Source organism: Otolemur garnettii, unplaced genomic scaffold, assembly GCF_000181295.1.
Source record: "Otolemur garnettii isolate 467f Iridium unplaced genomic scaffold, OtoGar3 scaffold00001, whole genome shotgun sequence".
NCBI lineage: Eukaryota > Metazoa > Chordata > Mammalia > Primates > Galagidae > Otolemur > Otolemur garnettii.
In genome coordinates, this window is record NW_003852396.1 from 73,069,961 (window position 1) to 73,076,112 (window position 6,152).

The 6,152-nt window shown below is 42.8% G+C and overlaps 1 pseudogene; it reads right to left on the reverse strand.

Annotated features, from left to right (window-relative positions):
- Nucleotides 1-5,643: 5,643 nt before the first annotated feature.
- Nucleotides 5,644-6,152, reverse strand: part of LOC111723414 — a 986-nt pseudogene continuing 477 nt past the window's right edge.

The window sequence follows — 6,152 nt, forward strand, 5'->3', positions numbered from 1 at the left end:
TGGATTAAATGACTTTCATCTCCTCCCCTAAACTAAACCAGGCTTGCCTAACGTCTATAATAAGAACTGGTCATTAATGGGTGCTGAGGGTGCCAAGTGCAGGGGCTCTTACCGATGGAGTTAAACTGCTGGGAGGGCGTCTAAATAGGCACACGGGGCAGAAAAATATGGGCAGTGTAAATGAGAGCCCTGGCCATTCCAACAGGCAAATCATGAGGGTTGCTTGGGCCTCATTGGGAGTACAAAGCAAAAAGAACTTGTTTTAAATTTAGGCACAGTTGGGAAAAGCACAGGATTGTTCCTAAAAAAGTCCTTTCAATTTTTAGACCAACTGGGTTCTTGGACAGCCTCCTCTTGAGTTAGATGTTACATACAGCTAATGGAATGTGTTGTGGCTATAGGATCGGGTCAAGGAGGGCAGTTTTCCAGCAAATCAAGTTCTTTTTATGCACATTCTTTCCTTCTTTGGATATGAAGTCATATGCTCTTCTGGGGGCCCCCTCTAGGTTGTACCGGAAGAGGTGGAGACAAATGGCAATCTTTGAGGTCAAGCAGATGGAGAAAAGCCCTAGGCAAGGTAGAATTTATGGAACTGTAATCTCTGATGGCCCTAGATTGAACTCTGATCCCGATCTCAGACTGACCCATAACCCGAGCCAAAGATGGCAATCAAGGGGGAAGGCAAGTTAAGTTTATACTGTGAACCATCCGCTAACTTTTTCTTTATTATTTATTTATTTATTTTTAGCAAACTCTTTCATAAAAGGCTAGAAGTAATATTTTGAACTTTGTGGGCCATACGTTTTCTATCACAGCTACTCGACTTTGCTGTTGTAGTATGAAAACAACCATAGATAATAAGCAAAGGAATGAGTGTGGCTGTATCCCAGTAAAAATGTATTTTTTTCCTGAGATAGACTCTTACTCTGTTGCCCTGGGTAGAGTCCATGGTATCATAGCTCACAGCAACCTCAAACTCTTGATCCTCTTGCCTCAGCTTCCCCAGTAGCTGGGACTATAGGCGCTTGCCACAATGCCCAGCTGATTTATCTATTTTTAGTAGAGACAGAGTGTCACTCTTGCTCAGGCTGGTCTTGAATTCCTGAGCTCCAGAGATCCACCCATTTTGGCCTCCCAGAGTGCTAGGGTTACAGATGTGAGCCACCATTCTCAGCCCCAATAAAATTTTTAATCGAAAAAACAGGTGACTCAGTGCTCCTAGCACAGTGGGTAGGGTGCCAGCCACATATACCAAGGCAGGCAGGTTCAAACCTGGCCTGGGCCTGCTAAAAAGCAATGACCACTGCAACAAAACATAGCCAGGTGCTGTGGCAGGCGACTGTAGTCCCAGCTACTTGGGAGGCTGGGCAAGAGAATTGCTTAAGCCCAAGAGTTGGAGGTTGCTGTGAGCTGTGACGCCATAGCACTCTACCAAGGGCAACATAGTGAGACTCTGTCACAAAAAAAAAAAAAAGAAAAGAAAAGAAAAAACAAGTGGCAGCAGATTTGGCCCACAGGTCACAGTTTGCTAACTCTTACTCTGAAGTGCCATGAGCAGAATACTGAGCATCTTCAAGAAATATCATGTCTGATTGACCTGGATGGAGGTGGAACACATTCTTCCTAGTAAAGCATCACAAGAATAGAGAAGCAAGAATTCAATGTGCTCAATTCTAATATGAAGGCAGTAGAAGAGCTAATACACGGGGTGGGGTAGGGGAATGAGGTAGCAGGGAGAGGGGTGGAGGAAGGGGGATGGGGTCACTGTGTATGTTACACCGCTCTTGGGGACAGGACACAAGTATAAGAGGAACTTTATTTAACAAATGCAATCAGTGTAACCTAATTCTTTGTAACCTCAATGAATCCTAAACAAAACAACAAAAAAAGAGGCCAGGCACTCTGGAAGGCTAAGGTGGGAGGATCCCTTGAGCTCAGGAGTTTGAGACCAGCCTGAGCAAAAGCAAGACCCCATCTCTACTAAAAATACAGAACACTGAGGCAAGGGGACTGCTTGAGCTCAAGAGTTGGAGGTTGCTGTGAGCTATGATGTTGCCATGGCACTCTACCCAGGGCAACAGCTTGAGACTCTGTCTTAAAAAAAAAAAAAGAAAGAAATATATCTGAAATATGATTGCAGAGCACTCAGCTCCATAGAAGGGACCTTCAGATTAAGTGGTCTTGAATCTCAAATCTATTATTTATAAGTTATGGGATTTGGAGGAAACTTGCCTCTTGCTCAGGCTTCTCATTTGTAATATGAAGATTATGCAACGTACCCTGCCTGCCCATAATTATGGTGAAGTTCAAATGAAGTGTAATATACCGACAGAAAGAAGCATTTATTATGACTATTATGGACTTGCAGAAATACCTTATGAATTAAAAACTAAAGCTGCTTAATAGAAGAGATAGTGCTTACTCCCTTTTGAATCAATAGTACCTGCTATTGGCACTCAGAATAAATACGTTGACTTTGTAAATGAAATATATAAAATATTTCCTTCTCTCAAAAAAATTAATGTGGCATTATTTAAATAGACTAGACTTGCAGGGGTGTCCAACCTTTTTTACCTTTTCTGCTGAATATTGGAGGAAGAATTGTCTTGGGCCACTAAATACACAAACACTAGTGAAAGCTGATGAGTAAAAGAAAAGGTCTGTGCATACTTTTTGTGATATCTGACACCACAGATAAGCAAAATAATCCCCAAATAATCTGTAGGCTGCCTGTGGGCTGCAGGTTGGACACCTATGGCAGCCCATAGTCAAAGATTTGAAGAAAAACAAGGCATCATTGGGCGGTGCCTGTGGCTCTATGGTTAGGGAGCCAGCCCCATATACCAAGGGTGGCGGGTTCAAACCCGGCCCCATCCAAATGGCAACAAAAAAATAGCTGGGCATTGTGACAGGTGCCTGGAGTCCCAGCTACTCTGGAGCCTGAGGCAGGAGAATCACCTAAAGCCCAGGAGTTGGAGGTTGCTGTGAGCTGTGTGACGCCATGGCCCTCTACCGAGGGCAATAAAGTGAGACTCTATCTCTACAAAAAACAAACAAACAAACAAAAAACCCACACCATTTACATTTTGGATTTTTAGTTATATTCAGGGAGTGTTTCTGGATGAACTGGCCTAAACCACTTTGAACATACTGGGATGAGCTCCTATCAGGATATTGCATGTACATTTCCAACTCCATTCAGATGTATTGGAAGTAGTCCATAATTGTTTGTTTGTTTTTTTTTGAGACAGAGCCTCAAGCTGTCCCCCTGGGTAGAGTACCATGGCATCACAGCTCACAGCAACCTCCAACTCCTGGGCTCAAGCGAGTCTCCTGCCTCTGCCTCCCAAGTAGCTGGGACCACAGGCGCCCGCCACAACGCCCGGCCATTTTTGGTTGCAGCCGTCATTGTTGTTTGGCGGGTCCGGGCTGGGGATTCAAACCCGCCACCTTAGGTGTACGTGGCTGGCGCCTTAGCCGGTTGAGCTATAGGCGCCGAGCCGGAAGTAGTCCATAATTAAGGGAAGGTTTTTCTTCAGGCCTTTACAATTTTCTTATAATTAATACTCTCATTGCCAGAGAATCCTAACCAACTTAACTGAGTACTTATGGAACTTATTCCAACACTATATTGCATGGCTGGGTATCACTGTGGGAAGACTCTCCCCAGATTCATGATGTCAACTTGTTAAGGGTTTGTTTGGTGTTTGACAGGCCTGCCATTGCCCAAATAAAGATTAAAGATAACAAACAATATCATAAGTAATACTGATGCCAATAAAATGAAAACTACACAAAAACCTCGGCTATAGTTGTATCCTGAGTCAAGTGGAATAGCCCATTTGTCCATTTGGAGGCAGTGATAAGCAGTGCAAAGAACATGACTTTTGGAGCCAGCCAGACCTGAGTTCTTAGAGTCATGACTGTAGCATGTAAGAGGTTTGTGGTCTGCCACAACTTATTTAATCTCAGGGCGGCACCTGTGGCTCAAGTAGGGCACTGGCCCCATATGCCTGAAGGTGGCGGGTTCAAACCCAGCCTCGGCCAAAACACAAAACAAAACAAAACAATTTAATCTCAATTTTATCATCTCAAAGTTATTGTGAGAATGAAATGAATCAATGCAAATGAAAGTAGCTAGTGCAGTGCATCTGGAAACCATTCTTGGATGGGAAGGGAGGAATATTCTGAGGGGAGAGTGTGTTTGGGGGTTCCCCCAAAGGTGCTTATTACAGACTTGACCTAGAACAACAGTAACGGGGCTAGAAAGAGAAGGATGTGGAGAAATAAGATCACAGATTCAAGTATTAGAGTAGGACTTTATCATCTACTAAAGTCTGCACAAAGAAAAGGGTATAGAGAAGAGGTGAGAACCCAGGAGAGAACCCAGGCTGAAGAGCACCTCTCAGATTCTTGGGTAGTTCCTCTAGGCCAGGAGCTTATCCTGAAAGAGGTATGTAAGAATTAGAAGAGCAATTAGGAAAACACTTTCTTTAGGTACATTGTTGCAATATAAACAGACCATGGTGAAATTTTACAAAATTGCACAATAGTCTGTGGTGTTGAGGACTCACACTCTGTATGTTAGCAAACTTCAGGGGCTATTTATGGAGAATGCTAGCAACATTCTTGTTATGGAAAAAACTTCAAAGAAGTGGAGTAAAACGTGTTTGTTGAGATCTTAATGTTTTCTCTAATTAGCTACATGACTCTCGGTAGGTTACTTGCCCTCTCTGAGCTGCAGTTTTCTTGACTATAAAAAAAAAGGGAAAGATAAAACTTCTTCCCAGGGTTGGGTTTCCTCCCCTCTAATGTCATAGGACGATGCTTTGCAGAGGAAATAACAAATAAAAAGAGAAATGAATAAGCAAAATGGTAAACAATTAGAAATAAAAGGCAAACACATATCAAACCTTCCTCCTTTCCTTTCTCTCTTTCTTCCCTTTTTTTTTCTTTATCCTTTTTTTTTTTTTTTTTTAAGAGACAGTCTCACTCTATCGTCCTCAGTAGAGTGCTGTGGCATCACGGCTCACAGCAACTTCCAGCTCTTGGGCTTAGGAGATTCTCTTGCCTCAGCCTCCTGAGTAGCTGGGACTACAGGCACCTGCCACAACGCCTGGCTATTTTTTGTTGCAGTTTGGCCAGGGCTGGGTTCGAACTGGCCACCCTTGGTATATGTGGCCGGCACCCTAACTCTGAGCCACAGGCGCCACTCTCTTTTCTCCCTTCTTTCTCCTAACTAGACTGCTGTGGCATCAGTCTAGCTCAAGGCAACCTCTAACTCTTGGGCTCAAGAGATTCTCTTGCTTCAGCTTCCCAAGTAGCTGGGACTATAGGCACCTGCCATGATGCCTCTCTAGTTTTTCATTTTCTTTTATACTAATTATTTTATTGTCTGCTGCTGCTAGTATATAAAACAATTGCTCTTATGAAGTAGAAATTCATAAAAATTCAGAGAGGTAGATGTTAATTATTTTAAAAAGTAGAAATTTATGTGTTATGGCACCTGTGATACAGGGATCTAAACTTTTTTTTGGGGGGGGGGAGATATAATCTTTTGTACAGGCTTCAAAATTTAGCTCTCTTGAATATTCCACTAGTTCACAAGAAGTGGTTTGGGAAACCTTGGAAAGATTCATGGTACTACAAAAAGGAACAGACTTTCTGGGGTCTGAAGGGATCTGTACTTGAACCATGTACTTGCTCCATGTTCAGGTTCCAGCAGAGGATCATGATGAGCATTCTGCAGACAGAATTGTTTCAAGTCTGCAGCTGCCTAGGAAACTTTAACATGATTGAGCCCAGCCTCTCGTGTGAGCTGTTCAGCCACATTCTTCATTGTGGCAATGCTGGAGAACCAGACGTGGCACTCACGAAAGCCAGGCTGATTCCTGGATCGGTGGGTAATGGGTTGGAGGGGCCACAAGGCTGAGCAGTGTGTGACTGAGGCCTGATTTTTCTTTCTTTCTTTCTTTTTTTTTTTTATTAAGTTGTAAACACATAGATCATGTATACATTAATGTATTTATGGGGTATGATGTGCTGATTTCATATACAATTTGGAATGCTTACATGGAACTAGTTAATATATCCCTCACCTCATTTGCTTAATTATTGTGTTAAGACATTTATACTCTCTACTTTTTTTTTTT